Source organism: Choloepus didactylus, chromosome 7 (genome assembly GCF_015220235.1).
Source record: "Choloepus didactylus isolate mChoDid1 chromosome 7, mChoDid1.pri, whole genome shotgun sequence".
Taxonomy (NCBI): Eukaryota; Metazoa; Chordata; class Mammalia; order Pilosa; family Megalonychidae; genus Choloepus; species Choloepus didactylus.
The window spans coordinates 137,053,365-137,078,548 of record NC_051313.1 but is presented as its reverse complement, the minus strand read 5'-3'; the positions used below and the strand labels follow the sequence as shown (position 1 = coordinate 137,078,548).

Sequence of the window (25,184 nt, the reverse complement as noted above, 5' to 3'; positions counted from 1 at the left end):
TTTCCCCTCCTGCACCCTCTGGGATGTGCAGGCATCCAGCTCACGTTTGCCCTCTGGTCCAGAAGCAAACCAGGCACAATGTTGGATTTGGGTAATTCTGAGTCTCTTGGTGCCTGGGTCCCACTCAGCCTCCTGCTTTACCTTCAAAGTGCAAGCCCTCTGGAGCAATGCAGGGTCAGCCTGGCGCAGTCCTTTCATTGGGTTGTATTCAAGCTGGATATAACCATTGGGTCCAGCAGGCAGGACCTGACCCATTTCCAGTGAACGGGCAGTGCCCGCTCTCTAGCAGCTCAGCTTTCAGCCTCGGGATCATGACTGCAAACCAGGAGCGGCTGGCACAGGCTGGCAAGAGCATCCAACCTAAAAGCTCACACTGTACTTTCTATCAATCATACCCCATCTCCAGAGACCTGTTTTTAGTCTTGGAATCTTCCATCTTCCCTTCATTTAACAATATTTACTGCATACCTAAAATGTGAGTGCCACTGTGCTGGGCTTGGGGGATTGTCCTGGTATTTCTCTAATTTCTCAGAAACAAGCCTTTCTCATTTTCATCTCTCAGAATGTCAAATGTGACCTGCCAACATTTCAGTGTCTGGCTTCCCCTGGAAAAACAGAGTCTGACACAGGCATTAAGTACATTTGCATCATTGCTTCTCGGCACACACACAGCACAGAAATCTGCTCCAGATTAGTAAGTAATCCACGGTATATATAATGTTATGGTAAACTTCTGCTCACAGTGAAGATAAAGTCTCTCCCAATAAAAGACACACGTCCTAAAGATGTAGTTGTTTACATCATGCATCAAGAGTGAGGAACTATCCTATATTTCACGTTTTATCCTGGGAAAAGACCTTTATTTTAATTTTCCAGCTATCTCCTTTCAATTCCAGTCAATAGCCATTTCACACTGTTTCCCCAGTGTCTCCGATGATGTCATGCACCTTGTAAATAGAAATGACATGTGCTATAATTCAAAATGCTCTTGGGGAGTTGGGCCACAAAGAAACACAGTGGTAATGTAGGAAGCAATAAAAAATAAAATCTGTAAAGCTTAGGTTTCATAAAATGGCAGTACTGGGATGGAAAGGAACTCAGAGATCAACTCCTTCAAGCCCTCTTTTTTTGACAGCTGAAGAATTCCAGGCTCCTGGTTACCATGGCTGGCGAAGAGATCTAGAACCTCATCTCCCGTCTTCTACTCTTTATATCAGTGACTACTCACAGCACAGCCTGTCCTGGGTTTCGGCAAATATTGATGCACACCATGTGCAAAACCCTGCCAGTGTCCTTCAGAGAACACTCCTGATTATCAGGGCTCCAAAGGCGGCAGGATATTGGATTTATCGGAGGTGAAGCAAGAGTCAGAAAATGGAAGAGGCACTGGAGTCAGGGGCTGGGAGGGAACCTCCGGCGCTTCTGGCAGCTTTAATCCTGCTCTGCACTTTTCGTGGAAACAACAGTGTATTAACTGGAACATGTGAAAGAGCTTCTACCATGTAACATTCATTTCTGGAAGGGTAAGACTGAAACGTGTTTGGGATGTGCTTCTGCTTGCTTTAAACGCTGAGTCAGCTGACTGTTCAGTGTGCAGTCCTGACATCAACCCCTCTCTTCCTAGCCTCGTCTCCTCTTCCCTTCCTTGTTTTCTCCCTACAACTTTCTTTTATTGAATTTAAACAGTAAGGGACTAAAAATGTGGTCTATTAGGAGGAATGAGATGGTAAATATAGAGAAAATGGATCAAAATATTCCAAGTTAAAACATACCAAGAAGCAAAGTTAAATAATCCTTCAAGAACATATGGGAAATTTCCCTTAGCCCTGTTTCAATGTACTTAGTCAACTAATAATTGAGCCAGCTCTATATTTAAGGTAATGTGAAGACCAAGTAGCTCAAACTTAATATTCCACATTCATAACCTTTGAAGGCATTACTACATGTTCTACTTCTTTAACATCTGCAACAGGGAATCAGACTTGTAAAAGTTCACAGCAGGAGGTCACAGATGAGGAAGTCAAGACTCAGAGAGATGGTGGGACACACCCAGGACCACAGTGATCATGACACTTAACTTTGCTTAATTTAAAAAGAACACATTGTAAAGCACTACTTATATCCAAAAATCTTAACATTAGGTTAACCAAAAAAAGTACATTATTCAAATGTTTTTTAAAAAAGTCCCTCTTTAAGCATGGCCATTACAACTAAAAAGATGCAGATGGAATGAATGAATGGGATGGGATGCAAAGCCAAGTCCAGGTGGACATTTGAATGGAGGAAGAGCCTCTCCCAAAGACATGCGGAGAGATGGCTTTCCCGTGCTAAGTATTTCCTATGGAATATGTTGACACAAGTTCCTCAAATGTATCTGTATCCAACTCACCCTGATCAAGATGGTGGAGTCAGACATTTCAGGGCTCCATCCCTTACAGAAACTGAACAGCCAGTAAGAACCAGCAGAAACATCTTTCTCAGAGGTCCAGAAAACCGTTAAAGGACTGTGGTAACAGGGCAATTGCCAAATCAAGACAAAGGCCACTTAAAAGCAGTAGACTCTGCATGGTATGTGAATATATCTCAATAAAATGGAAAAAAAAAATAAAAAAGCGGTCGACTCCCGTGGTGCCCTGTCTGACCACTACCCCTCACAGGCCTGGCACAGAGCTGGCTCATGCTCCCAGTGCAGATCCCTGGTCCTGGTTTCAGAGAGAGCGTAGTAACCCCCATGCACATGCTGGGAGCAGGTATGGCTGGCTCTGTCTGGTGGGGGCCTGAGGGACTCACCGTTCCAGAACTTGCCCTGCATGTAGAAGGCAGCTCATGGAGTTGTGCTGCCTGGCATAAGAGATTTCTGACTGTAGGACAGTCAGTAAAATTTCTGCCTGGGACCAAGAAGAAAATGTTTCCTAGGAAAGAGAGGGCATTCAGAACTGTGTAAATGGGGAATTCACATGGCCCACATGCCCATGCCCAAGACAAGATACATGGGCAGAAACAATCAGGGAGGACTCCATGCTTTGGTCTGGAGTTGTTCTCCAAACTCATTGTATGGATAGCCCGTAAGGAGACCACTCTCCAGGTCAATCTGCAAAGTCAGAAAGGTGCTTTCTTTTTTCTTTTCTTCCTCCTTTTTTTTTCTTTTTTGGTTACCTCCTGGCATTCAAGGAAAGCTTGTCATAACCCTAGCTGGATACAAGCTTAAAGAACAGACTACTCAAGTCTAAATTCTAGCAACAACACATTAAAATATCAAAACAACCAAGTTTCAGTAAAAGTTACTGTGCCAGTTTGAATGTATTATGTCCCCTAGAAAAAGCCATATTCTTTGATGCAAACTTGTGGGGGAGACGTAATAGTGGGGATTAAGTTGGAACGTTTGGATTAGGTTGTTTGCATGGAGATGTGCCCCACCCAACTGTAGATGATAACTGATGGGATATTTCCATGGAGGTGTGGCCCCACCCATTCAGGGTGGGCCTTGAACAGTGGAGCCATATAAATGAGCTGACTCAAAGAGAAGGAACTGAGTGCAGCTGTGAGTGACGTTTTGAAGAGGAGCAAGCTTGCTAGAGAGGAACGTCCTGGGAGAAAGCCATTTTGAAACCAGAACTTTGGAGCAGACACCAGCCACGTGCCTTCCCAGCTAACAGAGGTTTTCTGGATGCCATTGGCCATCCTCCAGTGAAGGCACCCGATTACTGATGTGTTACCTTGGACACTTTATGGCCTTAAGACTGTAACTGTGTAGCCAAATAAACCCCCTTTTTATAAAAGCCAATCCGTCTCTGGTGTTTTGCATTCCGCAGCAGTAGCAAACTAGAACAGTTACAAAACACACAGAAAAACAGGAAGCAGGGACCCAGGCAAAGGAGACCATCAATGAGGAGGATCAGACCTGGGACGTAACAGACAAAGATTCTTTTTAATTGTCTTAAACGTGCTCAAAAGAGCTAAAGGAAAACATGGACGAAGAACTAAAGGAAACCAGACCAATGATAGGGAACACAAACAATATCAACATAGAGATGGAAATTATGAAAAGGAACCAAACAGAGCTGAAGACCATAGTAATAGAATTAAAAATTCACTAGAGGGGTTCAACAGCAGATTGGAGCTAGGAGAAGAAAGAATAAGTAAATTTAAACATAAGACAATTGAAATCATCCAGTCTGAGGAGCAGATGGAAGAAAGAATGAAGAAAAATAAACAGAGCCTGAGAAACCTGTGGGATACTGTCCAGGTTACAAATAAGTGCACTGGGGGAATCCCAGAAGGATAAGAAGGAAAGGGGCAGAGAGAAAAGTCAAAGTAATACGGCGAACACTTAAAACATTTAACAAAAGACATGAATATGCACATTCAAGATACTCAACAAAGTCCAAACAGAATAAACCTAGACAGACTCATGTTATGCCATGGCATATCATCATTAAACTTTCAAATGCCAAAGCTAAAGAGAGAATCTGAAGGCTGCAAGAGAAAAGCAACATGTCACACACAGGGGAGCCTCAATAAGATTAAGTTCTGATTTCTCAGGGAAAATGGGGGAGTTAATGTATAACGGATGTAGGGTTCTTGTTTGGGGAGATGGGAAAGTTTTAGTAACGGAAGTTGGTGAGGGTCCCACAGCACTTGTGATTAATACCATCGAATGGTATGCTTGGGAGTGGCTGAGATGGAAAAGGTTATGTTATATATACCTTTCCACAATTAAAAAAAAAATCTAAAGAGGCAATGACAATTAAATACAATATGTGATCCTGGATGGGATTTAGCAAGAGAGTAAAAAAGGCCCAAAGGTATATTTTTGTGAGAAAAATTTGGAATATAGAATATAAGCTTTGTATCAATGTTGAATTTCTCAAACCTGATAACTGTACTTAAGGTAGTTACATAAGCGAATATCCTTGTTTCTAGGAAATGTACATGGCAGTATTAAGTGTTCAAGAAGCACAATGACTACAACCCACACTCAAGTGTTCAGAAAATGGATTGACAGACTGATGGTTAGATACACAGATAGAACAATATGGAACATGTGGCAAAATGTTAGAAACAGTGGCTCTCGTTATCTGGCAGGCAGAGGGACAGGGGTATGATGAAGTTGTCTGTGTGGGGTCTGTGGCATTTTTGTAACTGTCCTGTAAGTTTGAAAGCATTTCAAAATTAAAAGTTAAGAAAAAGTATCTCTATCACCCTCTGGATGCTGAAGATGGTTCCATGTATAAGATCTTGTTTGCTTATATAATTTCAATTAGTTATTGAAAGGTGCTTAATAAAAACCACACTTTTTAGATGAAAATACAGAAAAACAAATGCCCCCAGCCAAATATTGTTAGCTAGGTGTGGAATTGAGTTAGCTACCTATTCTCTAAAATCCCAGGTCAGCAGCTTTCCTTCACCTGATTACGTATAGTTAGAAGTCCAGCTGGGGGGCCTGGGCTACACATGCCCAGCAAATATGAGCAGGTCAGCTCTCTTCTGGGCAAGTCTGGGTAGCCTGTGAGCAGTTGGTAGCTCTTCTATCTGCACGGAGACCCACAGGATGAACCTCACAGGGGAAAAAGAAGCATTCGCTGAGAGCAGAACCCCTGGGGCTAAGACACCCACACACTTTCTGAAATTCAGTATTTCTTGAACTTTCTATGCAACTTGCATAGAAAGGGTGGAAGGAACCAATGCTGCGTAGAGAGTCAAAGTGTAACTGCTAGGGGTGTTGACTAGGGGGCAGGGAAAAAAAAGGGATATAACATTGGGAGTGTCTACCAGCCTAGCTGCTTGGCGTGAGAGATGGGGAGGGACAGTGAGGTAGCAAAGAACATTGAGCTTGCTGCAGTCTGTGGTGTGATAAGGGAAGTTTTAACACTCAGGAGAAGAGGGCACACATTTCCCCAGAGGTAGAGAGTCAATTCTAGAGGTCAAGAATGACCAATTGCCAACCCCAGTGATGTCACAGGGAAGAAACAGGAGCTGATGGAACATTCCAGAAAGGGGTCTTGAACAACACAAACACAGAGACTGGTGGAGGGAGGAGAGAGACATCGTGAGTCAGGGAAGTGAAAGCCTGCAAGATGTTTTGGAGCGTCTCTGTGACATCCCAGGAAGAGGTGGGGAAAAAAATACGTTGGAGGATGGGTAGGAGGTTGAAGAAAGAAGCATTATATTACAGTATATAATTAGTATTCCTCAACTGTATCCTTAGGATGGTACAGCCTGGTGAAATCTGAGATACTTAGTGTCTCTTTTAAATAAACTACAGGTATTTTAAATGAAAGCTTCCCCAAAGCCTGCTTTCATGTTTGGTGTCTCCCATTTCTAAATCCAGTTCTTTAATAAATATGATAATAAAGAAGCTGTTGTCTTAATACTCCTTCTTCAAATGGGTACCCTAAAGAAGATGTGAGTGAGAAATATGTTGATGGAGGTGATAAAAGTTAACAATTACTTAGGCCCTATCCTATAATAGGCAGTAAGCTCACGACATGCGAGTTTGTCATTGAAGTTTCCATAATAAATCTTGTTTTAATGACAAGGAAATTGACCCAGATGTGCCCAATTCTAGAACCCATTTCTTACACTGGTTCCCATCAGAGTACCTGGTCCAGACTAGGTGCTTCATAAATACTGGTTACTGAATGAACAAACTGGATAAAACAATATATGAGTTCTAATTTTAGCTAATCAAATGGCACAGTAAGCATCTAAATTCACCTAAATTGGTTACATAAACCTCAGTCATTTAACATAATAGAAACTGTCATTATAATTGAACAATGTCACAGGATCGATATTTCCTGCTAAGGAATAAATGACTCTGACTTGCTTTGACATTTATTTTCCAAAACTAACCCAGCTTTGCTCCAGAGTTTACAAATCAGCGGGAGATGGTTTGCCCTGAGAAATTGCTCTGTTCCACAGAATTGCCTCTGCTTTTGTCCTCCCTACCCAAAGCACAATAATAAAAAGAAATTAAAAAAAAAAATACATGGTAATTGTAGTTGTTATAGCACCTACTTTTTAAAGTCTAATTAAGACTTGACTTGCAGTTTATCTAACTCAAAAAGCTGGTTTATGCAGGTTAAGGTTGCTCTAATACAATTTTAAGAGCTCTCAGAACTGTAGAACCCTGACCCTCGTTTGCCCCTCCACCCCACATATCTCTGTATTTTTTAAACAACTGCTTGTGCTATAGAAGTTGCACAAAATCGCACTCCCTCTGGTGGCCTTCTTGGCAGTTGTGTCTGGGCTGATGCTGGATGAGAGAGAAAAGTCCAAGCAAGGAACAGGTTTCAGTTTGCTCTAAAACATGCTTTCGGTATTCAAAGATGAACCCTTCAAGACTGGGCCGGGGCTCAGTGACATTCTTTGGCTGCCAGGCTTGGGCATCACAGCTCCAGAAACGTATGAGGACCTGTATCTGAATAGTGACTGAGAAACAGGGGATGCAGTAGGGGCAGGCAACTGGGAGACCCGGGTTCCAAGAGAGCCTCAGCCTCTCACTCTCTGTGGCCACGGCATGGCCTCTAGCAGCCCTCCCTTCCCCTTCCTACTGCTTTCCATTTTGAAATACTGGGATTCCACTGTATACATGAATGAGGTCTCTTCCCTCAGGGATTTTATAATCTAGCTGGAGATACAAGACCCACTCTCATAAGCCAATGAGAGAACCAAACAAGGCCTGATGTAGCCAAGTGCTGAAAAGGCCTTTCACGGTGGGGTGGAACCTGAGATGACCTTAGAAGGATAAATCTAACCGACATAGGTGAGAAGCGGGAAGATGTTCCTCCCCGATGCTTTCGTTGGGATTTCTGACTAATGCTCACCTCATGCTACATAGGGGGTTTCTGATGTAGTGATATTTTGGAGATTACGATTTGTCCAGTGATTTGTCTAAACCTGTGTAAGGCTGCTTTCTAACACATCATTCCCTACTTTAAACAGAGTTAATATGCAAAAGATCCACATACACAAAACAGAGCGTAATCATTTTGCTTGACTAAGTTATTATTTTTTAAAGCAGTTGCTTTAACAGTTGCACGTTTAAATTGTAAGCATCCAATGAACTACAAAGAATATTAGAATCACAAATTCAGGTCATAAGCAACATCTGAGTTAAGGAACAAAGTGAGTTAAGTCTTCTACTAGGGGAGCAGTGCTGTTTTTGAATCAGAATGGCCAAAGCTAAAGATACAAAATACTTAGAAAATGATAGCCAAAAGGATGTTTGTCGATATTAGGTATAACCTGGGATCTGGAAGAAAATGACTTATGTCATCATCATCATCAATAACTAAATTTCAGGTCTTATTTTCTCTAGGGTATCACTATTGTTATTAATATTATAATTACCTGGTGACTTCAATATTTATATTGAATTAAAGTCACTGATAGACTCATAATAAATTAATAAGTACACAAAAATGGGAAATCCAGGGCCCTCGCCTATAGAGTGCTCAGTGAAAATCCTTGGTAACAGGGTTAATGAAACCCGGTGGAAGTTTACAGACTGTTGTAGCAACCTTGTCTTGCTGTTTTCCTGTGAAGATAAACAGGGATCTGTAAGCCCTCACCCAGATTCTCCTAGACATCATTTGGAAGATGAAAGAATCTTACTGGCTGCATCTGGATTTAAGAAATTGAGGAGAGGGTAAGGATGGGAACTAATGAGAGTGGAGATGGAGATAATTGAAGAGGATCAAGGAGGATGAAACCCCCGCTGATAAGTGACCCAGGAGAGAAAGGGATGACATCCACAATGGGAAGATTGCTGGTTGACAGAGAGAAGGGATGGGCCTCAACTCCAGTATACTAAAGTCCTGCTCAGATGTATCTCATCCAGGCCCCTCCCCAATTCCCCCAGGGGGAAGTAACTTCTCCACTAACTAAATCCAAGATGACTTGTTTTATAAGATATTACACTTCGAGTTTTGTCCCTTGGTGTTTCAGACCTTCACAAATAAGTCTTATCTCCCGTACTAGGCTGTCAGCTTCTTGAGGTTTAACAGTATTTTTTTTTAATTCATTTTTCTCTCTCTCAGTTTCTTGCTTTGGGGAGGCACTCAAATATAAGCTGGATACATGATGAACTGCATAAAGTATAGATTTGCTAAAACAAGGCAGTAAGAATGCTGTAGGATCTTTTATGCAAATTCTGAGATGTCATCATCCCATGAAGTTAAGATAAATGTTTGCTCCTGTAGAATATGAGCTCTGCCAACAGCAGAAAACTTTCTAAAGGCCTTCCCTTTTGCTGTGCATGCTCCCATGTATCCAGCCCAGAGCTTGCAACCAAACTCTCAAAGTGAGAAATTTAGCTTGAAATAAGTCAGATCGAGACTGCTGAGTTTAATACATGGTCTCGGGCATCCATCCTCCTGTGTGTCCTTATCTCCTACAGTGTTTACTACTTACTAGACTGCAGCCCTTTTTGCCTTATCTCAGACGCCCATTAAAGCATTACAGCTAGACCACACACAGTCCTCGCTGCCCACCAAACCATTTGATTTATACTACTTTAATCTTCCCTTTCCAAAAACACCACAACAAAATGAAACGCCAAATTCTAACCATGGCAGCAGTCTCTATCTTTCAGAAATCTCATTTCCAAGGTTCCCCGCCTCAACGGACAATAGGAGAAAATGAGTCCTGACGTCACAGGCTTCAGCACCCCTCAAGGAACTAATTAAATCTCCTAGGACTCCCTCACCCACACCCTAAGAAATCTGAAGGTTGCGCAAAATCCAAACTCAAGTGAACACATTAAAACAAAAGCAATCTTGGTTTCTTTGTCCTTCCTCCACAGAGCAGTAAATTTCCAGATTCTCTGAAGGTCACGAGTTTGGCAATGGAACAGCAGCATCTGAGGGTGAATGCCCAGATGACAGTTAGCTCCTCTCTTGGGAGCTGCAGGCGTCATCGAAGTGGATGAACACAAGTCACAGCGGAAAACCCAGTCTCGGCGGTGACAGTGGAACACCAGATACCTGCAATCCAGTTCTTCCGAGGCCCTGAACAAGACCCTCTGGCATCGAGTGCAGCCCCCCGGGGACCGCCTGCGATGGAAAACTCCTGTGGTTCTCTATAGTAAGGGTGGTGAGGTTTCTGCCTATTTCCAAGAGGAAAAGAGTCGTTCCAGCCCCTACCCCAATCAGCCTGAAGTGAAGAAAGGGGAAGGGAAGTAAGTAGCACGCACTCAATACTTTGTGTAAAGGTACCGATCATTATGCTATGTGTTATTTAATCCTCACACAACCCTACAAAGCAGAAATGATCACCCTCATTTAAAGAAGAAGAACGTGAGGCTCAAAAGAACTTCCTGGGAATGACACAGCTAATACATCACGGCGGCAGGATTTAAACCCAGGGTTGTCTGCTGCTCAAATCCATGTCCTTTCCATATACCATGCTGCCTTCCCAAAGGAAAAACTGCTGTTTAGCCATGCAATACGGCCTGTTTTATAGAAGTTGAGGTCCCTGGCCCAACCTTTTTGATGCAGTCGTGGGTTCCACCCTCCACCTGCTGCTCTTGTACTGACGGGCTCATATCCAGCGTGCACGTACCTGGTGGGACCAGAAGCTCAGTGGGCGGCGATGTCGGCTGCAGCAAGGGTTTCAAATGAGCGGGCAGGGCCTCAGCAGTGCTGTCCTCAGAGGGCGTGAGGTCCAGGCTGGACCACGTTTTATACTTCCCTTGGGAGAAATCGGCGAACACGACAACCCAGGGTGCAGGGGGAGCCTTGAGGGACAAGGCACAGAGGGACACTTAGCTGGGTGTGCGTGAAGTGCAGTTGCCCAGGTCCACACAGCCATGGAGGTGACACGGGATGTGAGCCAAGGCCAGGAGGGACAAAGGGCTGGGGATGCCTGTGAGGAAACCTCAGCTCCTTCTGCTATCACTGGGCAGTGGGGTGTGTGTGGGAGACGAGACAGACAGTGACTGATTCTTATCTGCAGAGCTTAAGAGGGCGGGCCTAGTTCTTAGGCCTGCTTGGCCGTAATCTAAGGGCATTTGGTTCTGGTGCAGAGAGATACAAGCACCAAGGATGGCTAGGAGGGGACAGGAACTTTTTATACCATACACACACACACAAACATATTGCGTTTCTGCCTGGGAAGATACAGCCCACAAATATTCTGCTACAATACAAATTCACTCTGAAAATGATACAGAGTCACATGTTAATATGAATTGTGTTAAATCCTCACTAAATGACTTGAATCAAATGGAAATTACAACAGTGCCAGTGTGAAATTATGACTCATGCCTGAGTGTTCTAGGCTGCATCTGACTTCTATGGTATGAAGTCGGCTAGAAATGGCCTGACTTTCACTCTCCCTGGGGACCTTTAAACAAATGAACTATCTTGTGAAACAGTCCCAGGATGCCCACTTTCTAAATAAGTATTAAAATACATTTACTATTGCATCACTTTAGAGGTTGAGGATGGAAAAAACAACATGACTCCAGATCTTTTAAGTTTTTAATTTAATAACAGCTTAGCTGTTAGACAAAATAGAGTATCAGGAAGACTACAAGAAGTTGGGCTGATGTTCTGAGTTCATCTACACAGCATGCCTAGCAGTAGACATCCATAAGTGATCTTATACATCCACTCAGATTGGATAATTCAGATGCAAACAATCCACATTTAGTAGTATCCTGAAGCTGGCTTCCATTTGTATTCATTGTCAACAAACCCTTACTCTCAAACAGGAAGTAATTATTAGAAAGTGAGACTACAGCCATTACTTTTGGAAAGCTGGGAGATGACTTTATATTCCAAGTTGCCTTGAGATACAATGACCCATAAAAATAACTTGGGAGGCTAGTAACTTAACAACCCCAGCACAGAATACCCAGCAGTTACAGATGATAACTCTCTCATGTGGATTTTAATATAAGATTTAAACTGCTAAGAGACAAAAACTGGAAACGCGTACATAACCTACCTAATTTTGCATAATTTCTATTTAGTTGCTTAGCTGATTGTCACCCTGCCTGACCCTGATTTACATGTGATATATGCACACTTACTTGCTTATGGCATAAATTTAAAAAAGCTCTGGCTGGATATCAGCTCTCTTCTTTTTGATTCTCCCATGAAACCATAAGGTTCCCAGCTGGAAATCAGTAGAAGCACATTAGGACAGAGGGATAGCTTTGTATTGATTTACTGGGCTCATACAGCTCAAGTTGCCAGGGTAGCATGAGCTCTTATAAAACAGTTGCTTCTGGCCTTCCTGTTTTAGCTCTTATCTAACGTGGTATGAGAAGACATAACTTCACATGCATCTAAGGGCGAGATTATTCCAACTGGAACTAACCCCACATATCAGTGGTATCATTTTAAGAGTAGCAAGTACACAGAAAAGAAAAAAAAAAAGAAGCCAAAATAATTTACTGCACTAACAGTTATACTTGCTCACCACCTGGGCTGAACAATGACTAAAGTATGTAATTTTTAAATGATAGATTAGTATGGTTCTGAGCTGAGATCGAAAGCAAGGTATAAGTGCTCATCACTTGTAAGTTTGAGCTTCTCTTTTTACTTTGGGCATTTTTCAAAAATATTTTGAATGCACAAAGCTGTAGGGGAGAATATTAGGTTGCCTCCTACTTCACAAGGTTATACCCAGGCCCAGGGTTGAAAGCCGCACAGCGTGAGGGGGCGTGCAAGGGCACATATACACAGGCCTGAAGGGCGTGAAAGGGCACACGTACACACGTGTTCCTGTGTACCGAGTGGGTAGTAATCCAGACAACCGCAGCTATGACACACAAAAATCAACCACACTCAAGTCCAAGACTGATGATTTTCTATGGAAATAAACATGAAAAACATTGCAGTTTAGCAAAGATTGATCTTTAAGTCCATTTCATGGTTGTTGCACATGTATCACTTCTAATATGCTAATCCAACACCTGTTGCAAAAAATCGTCTTTAACTAGGCCTTTAATTTTCTGTAGAACACAAGGGTTTGTCTTTTGATTCTGTGAGCTACCAAGCATGGCTAAATCACCTTCATTTTCGTCCCAAGTTGGAGCAGAACTGCCTCGGTTTGGGGCCAACTACTAGTCTCAGAGGGGGCCACACATTTTGAGGTTTCAACAGTGGGGTAGAAGACGAATCAGGAAATATCAGATATTCAAAGACTCTGGCAGTACACGGAGCAAATGTTTTTGCCAATAGTGGCTTCAGAGGGCCCAAAGTGCAGCTGGGCGAGGGGTAGCTGGGCATGGTAGTGTGGACAGAGAATGGCTGCTATTTACACTAAAGCACAGATCACAGTCTCTCTTCTCCACCTACCCTGATGTCTCAATAGCACTTGTCCTCTCTCTGTTTCTGACAACTTTTAAAACCTGCACCTTTAATGAATGAAGCTCTGGAGATACCTATAGCCGCATGTAGTTACATTCCTTCTCTTTGACTTGAAAATCTCTCCCCTTTATAGAGAAAGACTTAGAAGACAGAGGGAGGTCTGAGTTTCTCTAGAACTGGAAATTTAATCGTCCCAAACCCACAACGATGACTCCCATTACTACGTCTACAAGGACATCTCCCTAATAAATTGAGGAGCAGCAATACTAAGATGTCTGGCCACCCACTGAGCAAATTCATCACAAAACTGGAGTCCTCCCACCCAGGCACACCTTTGCCTCTCATTTTAAAGACCTAGGAGTGAATCTTCTCCCTTCCATGAGAGCTTCCTTGTGTGAAGAAAGTTCTGCACAAAATAGACCAGCTTGCCAGATGACCCCATTGTTCACAAGTTGATCTGTGATCTGTAATTGTATTTGTAGTCTTCATGTCTATGACCTGGGCCAATGGGGTCTAACTCTAGTTCTTTCATATTTTCACAAGTCAGAGGGAAACTAGGAATGTTAAAGGTCTTCAACTAAAGGACTTATTTTCAGTAAGGCACTTAAAAAAAAAAAACAGCATTGTCACATGACATTTGGTATGATTCAGGTGAGGGATTTTGGAGAGGTTACTCTAAAGTTCATTTTTAATGAAGGGGCAATTAGTGGAATAGGCTTGGGGGAGGAATCCTTATATCACACACCAACCTCTGAACACTATTTCACTTTTAACAAACAAGTTTGGAAAGTGGAGCGACACCACCGATTTGTTGTTATTCGAGTATGAGTGCCACAGTCCTGAAATTCTTTTCTTCATTTTGCATCAGGTTATTCTTCACAACTTCAGTTTGTGCCATCTTCACTTTTTTTTTACTAAACAAGAGCGTATTACCTATCAGTTACAGCTCTTGTTATTCTGAAGATACAAATGACATAAATGAAGTTTATCTTCTTTTCTCTTCAACCGCTCCTCTATAAAATATCTCCTAAATAATTCAGATCCTCTCATCAACCAGTCGACAACCAACCACCCTAAACTGGAGGATCCTCACACCATGCAGTGTCTGATGCTTTAGAGAATTAATGATGTGGAACACGAGCTCCCAACAACCCGGATAGCATGGGTTTGAAGATTTCTCATGCAGTATTAGAATAGCAATGGTTTCCTCCATTTGCTGGGATGTAGGAGTTCAAGGTGCTATCTTAAAAGTACAAGAGAACTGCTGCCAGATTCAATTTCGTTGACCCTGAGCTGGAGGCCTAGAGAGAAGGGAGGGAGATCTAGGGTTGGCAGGTCCTGCCCCTATCCTTAGGCTCACAAGGGTTAACCTGGGAAAGACTGGGCAGGAGAGGAAACAGGTGAAGTTTTAAGAGTGGATATAAGTTAAACAAAAGAGGTTTCCAAATCAGTGTATTGATCCTAAAGTAGCCAGGTGAAGACTGATGGTGCAATGCTTCCAAATGCAAGCCAATTCAATGCTACATGATTATGAGGATAACAAATACTGGTACTTTTATGAGTCATTTTTCTTAACAGAGTGTGCATCTGAGCTGCTTGAAGCAACTGAAGCTATTAACTGGACAAGACTTAGGAGGATGCTTGCTCCAGGGGCCAAAGGCTGTGCCGTTAGAGCTACGTACCAACCCATCACATAAAGTCCCTTTGACTTCTCACACTTTCTCATATGTGGCATCATCTGATCCTCCAGGCAATCACTTGAGAACAGAAGGGCAAATGTGATAACCCATGTAAATTCAAGACCCAGGGATGTTACATGGCCTGTCTAAGGTAGATGCAAAGCAGGCACCAGAGCTCAGCCTGGAACTCAGGTCTTCTGGCTTTTTGTTTCTTTTCTAATTGTCACCATGACATAATTGCTCGTGCAAGCCAAATCAAAGCTCTGTATCCAAATGAACATATAAAGAAAGCAGTGCATGTGCGGTGTGTGAACAAGTGTGTACGAGTGGAGCCTGCATACGCAATCATTCAGTGATTCAGAACTGTCCACACAGCTCATACGGAAAACCAGAGTGCAGGAGAGGGTAACTTTTCACCTGTGCTGGGGCCTGGCTTTATGGACCGTACCTCTCTACTTGACCTGGGTTGCATCTGCAGACCTTTGGCTATTTAATATTAGTATTGATCAAGTCAACTTACCTCCAGGGCTTGCCCCAATGTTCCAGGGTCTGTCCCACCAAGCACAGGCACGGAGCAGCTTATGCCTTTTATGGGAGGGGAATAAACTGGAGTTCTCCACATTGCCCTGTCTACTGTCCCACTTAGGATGGTGTTTAGAGGAATGTTTAAGGAGCAGCCTGGAAGAGTAACTCTAGGCTTGGCTTTCAAGGAGAGGCTCAGTGGAGACTTATGAATGGACTAGATTTAGGAGGCAGGGCAAAGAGTGGAAGAGAGGAATGTTCTAGTGGTGAAGGGGATGGGGGTCTTCAGGAGCCAGAAAGCACTGGCCGTGGGCTGGGTGCCCCCACCGCTGCTGCTGATTCTCCTCTGAGGGCCTTCTAGAGCCATCTGAGGATGCTACATCTGTGCTTGTGGCTCCTCACTGCTTTCTGTACTCAAGGCCAGCCCAGCAACTGTTCCGGCTATGGATGGCAGTTCCCTGGTGCCCTCGTAGACCATCCCGTATTGTGCCACTGCATACGAATGCGATCGACCAAAGCAGACCAACATCCTAGCTAGTGCCTTTCTTCCCCTTAGAATGCTATCAAGTCCTAGATCTCCCAATTCTTTCATATTTCCACATGCACAGATGCTCGAGTCCAGGGTTCTGTGGAGCAGACTCAAAACAAGTATCCACCAGCACTTTCTGCCTCAGGACCTCTCTGTATCCACAAACCCCATATCTGGGAAGAGGGGGAGCCTGCTTCCTCACACTGTGCGAGTTCTGTTTACCCAACTGATCCACCAGGTGCTTGCATTCCCTGCTCATGTGTATTGGTTTAAACTTCCTTTTTGTAAAGCGGAATTTTAACAGTGTTTTCTCCTGAATTTACTGTCTAGGAATGCTCCAAACATATCACAACAGAAGTATACTCACAGAGTCCAGGTTCAGCGTTACCCAGCAGCGAGCTACAGAAGAGCATATTTGCATTCTTTAGATGCTACAGATTCTCCACATCTTCTTCTTCCAGCTTTAGATTTTTTCCTTCTGTTTAAAACAACAGATGGTGGATAATTTTACAAAACTTTTTCATTGTAATCTGGGTCTCTACAGGTCAACATGGGTATTCACCGTGTAAATACCAGTTGACCAGGTTTGTCTTTTAGTTCACTCAGTATCTCTCCTCCTTGTGTTAGTCACCTTGCAAAATTTAACAAAAAGAAGTCGCTTGGAAGTCTCAGTGGCACCGAGAACCAGAGTCATCGCCGCCAGCTTGGTACCTCTGGTGCCACCGCATGCCGCGTCGCTCAGCCACCAATGCAGGTGGCATCATCAGATTCAATGCCCCACATCCCACAGTTCATTTGCTAGTGAGAGATGACCCTTGGTTCCGGAACAGACAGTGTGCGCCGTATCAGCGGGCTGACATTAGAACGAGACTTCAAAGCCAGCCTTAAGATGCTCACAGACCGATATTAACCACAGTCTGCCACAAGCATATGGAACGAGACAGGATGCAGCAGATCACAAGTAAAGACTCCATGGCATATTTGCCCACAACCCTGCTACAGAGGCATAGCTTAGAGAGAGTGCTAGGCAAGGCATCCATCCGCGATTTCACTCTGGAAGGGGGATCACTGTGTGTGTGTGGGGGGGACGGGACGGGGGGATCTGCAAACCATTTGAAGACAGAAGGCAACATTGCTTTAAAGTTATGAGTAACAGCCGTTTTGGGAGAAGGGAGTTGATTCTGTCATTCATTCTGACAGGGCTTTTTTAACAAGAAAAGAGGATAGGGCTGAGAGCGGGGTGGGTGGGGGGTGCAGTGGGGAGGTGCCGAGAGAGGACAGAAGGGTGAAGCCAGCCAGGCAAATGAGAATGAGAAATTGCAATTACGGACCTTATGGAAGAGCTGCTGGGAAGCTACCCTGGCCAAAGGAAAATGTGGATTGGACCCGTTTTCCAAGGGAAACAGACAGCCCTTCTGCAAGCAGATGGATGACAAACCTCTAGGAGGAGGCTGTGTTGTTCATGTGTGAAATGGTCTTAGCCAAAGAGTAAAAGCGCCAAGGCATGTATGTAAGCAGGAACCACCTGGCCTGCGTGTGGTGGGGCAGGGAGGGGGGTGGAAGGGTGCAGAGATGTTGGCAGCTAAACCTCTAGCTGAAAACTCCAGAACCATTAAACCCAGGGGTCTCTGCTTGCTTATCTCTGTCTCTCCTTTTCTTTTCTTTCTTGCTCCCCGCCCCCTTTGCTGTTTTACCCCCTCCCACTTCCTCAGTGTCTCCTGCCTAGAACTATAAAATGAAAAAGTGAAAAAAAAAAAAAAAAAAAAAAATCAAATGTGAGGCCGGATTGAGGTTTAGCAACCAGGAATAATCTGTCAGCAAAGGACAAAGTCAGAACAGGCCCCTCCACCTGCCCACCCCAAGCCTACCTCCTCCCCAGTCGAGTCTATTCTCATGGACTAGACTTTACCAGAAGGATCAGCAGGGGGGATTTTTGTGGCAGGGCCTCGTCTAGGTCCAGAGGGGGAGCTCCGGGGGGTCCTTACTGGGAATGAGCGCTCTGTCCAGGACAGAGGTGGTGGATGTTCCTCACCAGGAATCTCTTTGTTCTCTTTAGGTTAAGGCACACCAGGCTTTCCGAGCCTCGGAATCAGCAACATTTAGTGCAGATAGTTCTTTATCATGAGAGGCTGGCCTAGGAGCTGTAGGCAGCCTCAGCGTCCCTGGCCTCTGCCCCTACATGCTGGAGGCACCTCCTCAGCCGTGACAACCAGAAATGTCTCCCGACAAGGCTGGATATCCCTGGGGGGCCGAGGGGGCAAACTCAGAACCACTGAGCTAGAACTAGATGAACTTAAATATAGCCTAAGTGGAAAACTACCTTCTTGCCTCTTGCACAAAGGTTAAACCCACATGTGCACAAACACATATACACACACACACACACACACAGTATTACAAAGACTCTAAAAAGGTTTTCCTTGTTTCTCATCTTTCATACTTTCGCCCACCTGATTTGTGGTCAATGTTTCTGAAGTTTGAGCAGAACATGAAGGGTTCCATTTTCCAGGTGACCTCAAATGCCCTCCAGTGTCCCATCCCCAGCGTTTAGGGGGCTGAGGCCTAAAAGCTTGGGCTTAGCACTCAGACAGGATAACGCGCTCATCATCTCCTTCACCCTCTGCAAAACAGTACTGCATACGTGCTCATGCCTTAAAATCAGGGCTCTGCTAACTGCACCCTAAAGGGAAAGCAGGCACAAAAGGACTATTGAAAAGGCACTGCACAGGGCTCTGAGATTGTTTCAAAGACTCTGATAACTCAAGAATTTCAGTTTCAATGACTGGCCGTGTTGGAGGTGAGGAGGGGCGTGGCCACACTCTGATTTATTCAGCCGACTCAAATACGCAGATTTTTAGATTGATAGATGGTAGCTGATACTGACTTCAACGTTCATTGACAGGGTATTCTCCGAGCATCAAGTACAAATGCAGGGGCAGGAAAACATGAAGAGACTGCCTCAGCTCTCTTCTGGTATACGGGGACTATCAGTAGCTAATATTCACGTGCTCACACTGTTGTAAGAGCTTTACGTTCATCTCCTCCTCACAACTTTATGAAGTAGCTACTACTATTAAGCCAAGTTTACAAATGAGGAAACTGATATTCAGGTTAAGCACTGACCTTTGAATCACAAAACCAGTAAATGGCAGAGGCAAGAGATGAACCCAGAGTGGCTCATTTGGTCCCTGAGTATCTAATCACCATGCTATACTGCCCTTTCTGTTCAAAAACATTTACATGACTGATTACACTATCAGGGAGGCAGTGGTAGGTTTATAGAGAGATACAAATAATAAAGGGATCTGGGAACCCACTGAGGGAAGGGAAGGGTGGCTCTGAATGGGTGGACAGGAGACGGTTTTGTGGATACCATGGTGGACAGGAGAAGGATTTGATACTTTGTGGATGCCTCCCTGAGGTATGGGAGGATTTTGACAGACGGAGGGGAACAAGAGTGTGAAAGGGCAGGGAATGCTGGAATTACAATACAGGGAATGGTTTGGCTGGGACACAGGCTATTGATGGGGAGCAGAGGCTGGGGAGGCTGCTGAAGGGCCCCAAGAGCCTCTGTGGCTACCAGTTACCACCCTTGCCCCTTCCTTGCTATGCAATGACAACAGAGAGGTTTCCGAGGAGAGGGGCATGCACGGAGTGAGCTGTGGCTACGCAGTGCCTCGTTTTCTAAGTACGCCAGATTTAAATTCCACCCCACTACTATCTTTTATTTCCATCAAGAGACATCCCTCAGTTATTTCAAACACATTTTCTTTATCAACTGAGGAGACCCAGGAGCTTCTCACTAGCACTGCAAAATACACAAGGAAATTTGACAGTAGGAAATAAGGGTGTTTAGAGCCCTTCTAGCATAAGAGATAATAGCCCCTTATAATAATAGGTGATTGGGGTTTACAGTTGGCCTGGGTTTCTACAATTTTACTCTTAACTTGATTCCTGGAAGAATCGTGAGCAGATGTTACTACATCTTCCTCGACCAATGAAGAGAGGACACATGGGTAGAGAAATGATTCATCTTCCCCAAGACCACACTGCACGAGTGTGGGAACTGGGTCCCCTAGCCAGGGCTTCAGATTCCCAGCTGGAGGCTAATTCCACCAGATCATACTTTTAAGTTCCTATGCCTAAAAGACTTGCCACTAAAGCAAGATCACACCTCTCAGAATAAGCAAGCAACTTAATTCACCTGCAGCGACACTATTTTTGCAGTGGGCGTTTGAGACTGAAAGTGGAGTTAAATGTTTGAGAGGGGAAAAAAATAAATTCCTGAAGCATACTGAGAACGTCGGATATGAAAGTCCCCTCGCTACTCAGTCGAGTGTTGGAGAAAAAAAACAGTCAGATCAGGAGCACCCGCCCACCAAGACATTTCACAAAGTGAGTCACCAAATCTCACACATTTCTGATTTAGTGTTCCAGATCACAGCAACTATTGAAACGAAGCTACATGCTTTGTTCAATAACAAACCAAAAAGGAAGGAAGGGGGGTGGGAAGAAAAGAAAAAAGGAACAGCCCGCCACGACCGTTCTTTATTAACAGCCCAGCCTGTGGCACCCGACGCTGACAGTTGTTATGCGTAATTAGCACAAAGTAAGGTTCTGTATACACTCTATCTCCAAACATGTTTTTGAAACAAGGACTTTGCCTTTTACCACCAATAATTTGTCTTGTTGTATGTTGTTACTTCCACAGATGTTCCATAATTTTTCGCATATGGCTAAGCCAAAGAAAGCTTTTTCCCCTTCCATTTTTGGGAAAAGATGCAACTGCCTGGGTGAGGGAGAAAAGAACGTCTCGTGTCTGGTTTTTACATAATTTCTATGGTGACGATGGAGTCGGGGTGGCTGGGGTGTGTGCGTGTGTGTACAAGATTCTCTACTCCATCTCGCCCCACATTTTACCTCACTCTCTCTGCTGAATAATTTTGATGGGGTGTGGGAGAACTAAGCACATCCAAGTTCATGGTGTTTGCTGGGATAACACATTAACAAAAGGCTCTCTAAAAAGGGTTTGAATATTTACATCAGGCAAAAAAAAAAAAAGAGGTGGGAAAAATGTGAATACATTTGAGTTTTTTTTTTTCTTTCTTGGCAGTCTTTGCAACCAAAAACAGCAGAACCTCCTCATGTTTCCGTGACCTTCCTCCGTGTCGCCCCGTATGCACATATACGGTATCAGAGAATAGCTCTGCTCAATGCTTTGGAGGAAGGAGGGTCTGTGCGGATGTGGGGTTTTTTTTATTGGGGTGGGGAGTGCAGATATCAGAGGGGTGAGATGAAATCCAAGCATACCGGTGTCTACGATAGAGAAATACAACTGGTTGAAGGAACTGGGGAGGAAGGGCAGATTAAAAAAAAAAAATGCATCTTTGCTTTTATTGCGATACCACCAATTGAGAGAACATTCTGCAGGGGGGATGTCTGCCAAGGACTTCTAATTCAGTTTGTTCCACTCATTTTATTTTTAAACCAAAGTGCAGAATTATATTCCTGGAATGTTATAGGATTGGTGTGGGCAGAAATGGACAAATTTACTTCAGAGGTGCTTTATAATGACTTGTAAGAGACCCTCTAAAGTTCTCCAAGTACATTTCAGGGGTCATTTCCATTTCCTTTCTCTTACTATGGAAATGACCTAGTTTTTTTTTTTTAATTGCATAAAATAAAACGATTATTATTTTGAAAGCACACTCTCTATTAGGTATCTATTAAAAGCCAGGCAGCATGGTAGCAATCTGCAGGTCTCTTATCTAATGCTCACAGCTATTTACTGTCCTCATTTATGGGTGAGAAACCAAGGTAGAAAGGGATGTCAGAGCCGAGTTCAAATCCAGGTTTTGCTGACATCAAATCTTTCTTAGTCATTTTGCCATTCTGCTTCCGTGATCAGTGTCTGACTCACCATAAACTGTCAATACCTACTATTAATCAAGTAAACATGCAACTTGGTCATTAGGCTGCTTATTATTCTAACAGGATAGGGGTAAAAGCAGATTCCTTACCCTGCTTTTCTCATGAGAAACCTAACGCAATCAATAGAAACTTGTAAACTCCAGGAAAGAGTTTTGGGCTAAGCAAAGGGAATGTCAAGTGAGTAGTGGAATTTGGAGAAGGAGAAAAAATATTTATTTTTAAATGCTAAATGGCACCAAAAATTGCACCATCTACCCTGGCAACATTAAAGAGGTATAGAACATCCCTCCCTACCCCTCTCCTCCTGAAGAATTTACTTTAAAAATTGATTTCCTATGTCACTATTTCTAGCTGCATTTTTCTCAGTGGCTCTGAGAAACCGCATGGAAAATCACAACGTTACACTTGTTAAATTGACCCTGTAGGACCCTATCACTTGTACATGCATCCTCCCTAGAGGTAAAAAGGCAAGTCTGCCAGGCTCCCGCTGAGCATATCATCAGGAAACCCACAAGGATATGCAAATCTGTGTTCCACAGCTCATTTGCACAGTTTTTTCATTGGTTTTGTATAACCTCTATACTAAATGTCAATTTCCTTTTCTTTCCTAAAGCTTATTAGCTGTGTGTGATGTTTACAGCTTGAAGACCGACCGAACAGCTTTAATAGGTAAAACATTTAAACTATATAATTAAAATGTATACGCAGAAGGGAAAAGAGGCTCTGATGTAGGGCAAACATGTAGATAAACTTGTGCTGTTAAAATATGCTTTCCAAGTTTGGAAGATGCAGAGGCCTCAAACACGCCTGTGCACGTTTAAGCACCACCACAAAATTTGCTTAACCTATTTTTTTTTTTTTTTTTGCAATGCTCTCGACAAAGCAGAGAGATCTGCTCACAAACTAGGAAGGGCTTGGACCTAATCACCGAGTACACATTTTACTCAAAACAAAATCTGAATGGAAGCCTGCCAATGTCTGGGCTAACGTTCAAATATTCTCCTGAGTTTCTATATGTATCCCAATCTCTCGTGACAAACCTTTTAAACCCCTTAATATTTTCTGAGACGCCACAGAGCTCAATCCTTACCTCTCAGTTTAGAGTGAATATAGAGCAATGACATTCTGTTCTAAAGAAGTGCATGATGAGTTTTGGACCAAATCATTTCCCATTTGTGCATCAGGTTTAGGAACCAGGCGAGAAAGGCAGGTTTGGAGACACCTTGGAAAAGTCTAAGTTTTTAAGAATTAATCACTTAACTAGGAGGCAGTATCTTACAGATACACTTTCTGGAATAAATTGTCAGCATTATGAATCGTTTGCATTTCACGTGGCAGCTGTGTACAGTACCAGTTATTAGTCATCAGTTCAACTGCTCTGCTGAGAAGTAATTGGTGACCCACACCTCTGAATACTTCGTTATTGGCAGCTTCAAGCCAATTAGCTGACACCTAAAATTTCACACGGACTGCAGGAGAAAAAAAGTGCTCAGTATTAAATTAAATTGTACCATGTCAGCCTTAAAGAAGAAAAGAAAAATCCAATGCCCTTAGGAGATTCAAGAGGTGGGCAGAAAAACAGGAACCTGCTACCACCACCGAAGAGAGCTGTTCCTGCAGGTTAAGCCTCTTTCCTTGCCACCTGGAGCCCAGGCTAAGGGGTGAGAAAACGCCCTTTCAAAGTCTTAATACCTTTGGGGCTACAGGCACATTTATGTCTTGATAGAACTCAGCTGCAGAGCTCCTGTCAAACACAATGCACCCTCTTTAAAGCCCTTCCCTTGTCCAACCTTGATGGGCAGCAGGATGAAACAAGTTGCATTAGTCTGCACGAAGCAGAACCAAAGCGACAAGAGGGCAGAATCCTGATGGCAGAGCTCTGTCTTGAAGCTCTGCAGAGGACTTATTTCCATTGCTCTGGCAAGCAGCTAATCAGTCCATGTGCTTCCATTTCCTCTTCTGCTAAACCAGGGTCATGACACATCCTTCAGCCTCAGAGCCTTTTTCTGTGAAATTGAGACGTTCACAAAGAGCACCGAGCAATCATGGGTGCCAAACTATTATCTCACAATTCAATGTGCTCAAATCAGACTGAGACGAGTGAGAGCCCAAATTAATTTGATGCCATATGTTATGGGTTACATTTTCCAAAGGCCTTCACAAATTGGCATTTATAATATTTGTGGGTTCATCCTTTTCCGCGTATAGAAACATGTGAACACATCAAAACAGAATCGGTTAAATCTTAATTATCTGCTGGAAGCTTATCCAAGATTCCTACTGTTTCTCTCTTTTCCTGTTGCCCATTTTTTAGCCTCTCTGGAAACTCCTCTACTTGTAAGGAAAGGAGATAACATACAACTCAATCAACCCCTTTGCTTGTTCACTATAATTTTAGTTACCTGTGCTTCCTCAGCCCTCATCGGCATGGATAAGTGAGAAGGGGCTGTATTCATACTCACATTTGGATGTAAACATTTGTCTGCATTATTTGGAAATCTAGTGTTCACCTAAAATCATTTTACCTCTTGTCACATTCTAAAACTCTGCTAATGGAACTAAACTTAAGATGCCATTTATTTCCGTATTTCTACATTTATATACCTGCCTTTTAAAATAAAGAATAAATTTTAAGCTTTGATGACTCCATCAGTATCAAAAACCATCCATCATTATGAGGCTCTAGTACCATTGTGTTAACACACATACAGCATAGCTTGAGTTATTCTTTATCTCAGAGTTATCCTTGATCTCAGCCTGTCATCTGATATATCTGACTTATCTTTTCGTTTTCAAATAAAAAACTTATAGAATGTCAACTCCATGCCAGCTCCATGCTGCTAGGAGTTGAGGATTAAATGAGGCACGCGGGTATGTTCCCTGTGCTCATACAGCTTATAGTCTAGTAGGCGAGAAAAGACATTTATGACATCACCACCCAAATACCTAAGTTCAAACATGAAAATGGCTAACAAAAGTATAGGATAACAGGGAACAGGCAAAAGTGGTGTAAGAAACAGGGAAGCTGAGGCACCTAGGGAGAGAGATGGTGGGTTTTAGGACTAGAATTGTGGCAATGGAAATAGCAGGTTCCAAAGATATTTAAGAGATTGGGTCAGTAGGGTTGGGGACATCAGATTTTGAGAAGGAAAGAAAGAAAACTGTGTCTAGGATGATATTTAGGTTTCTGTCATGGGA

General features: G+C 43.3%; 1 protein-coding gene across 4 annotated transcripts in view; it reads right to left on the bottom strand.

Annotated features, from left to right (window-relative positions):
- The window catches only part of ATXN1 (ataxin 1), a 508,626-nt gene that overhangs the window by 100,244 nt on the left and 383,198 nt on the right, over window positions 1-25,184 (bottom strand). For all 4 annotated transcript variants that reach the window (XM_037844369.1, XM_037844370.1, XM_037844372.1 and 1 more), the window contains one exon: window positions 16,423-16,533. The gene's annotated coding sequence lies outside the window, so the exon portion shown is untranslated. The remainder of the gene's footprint in view (window positions 1-16,422; window positions 16,534-25,184) is intronic.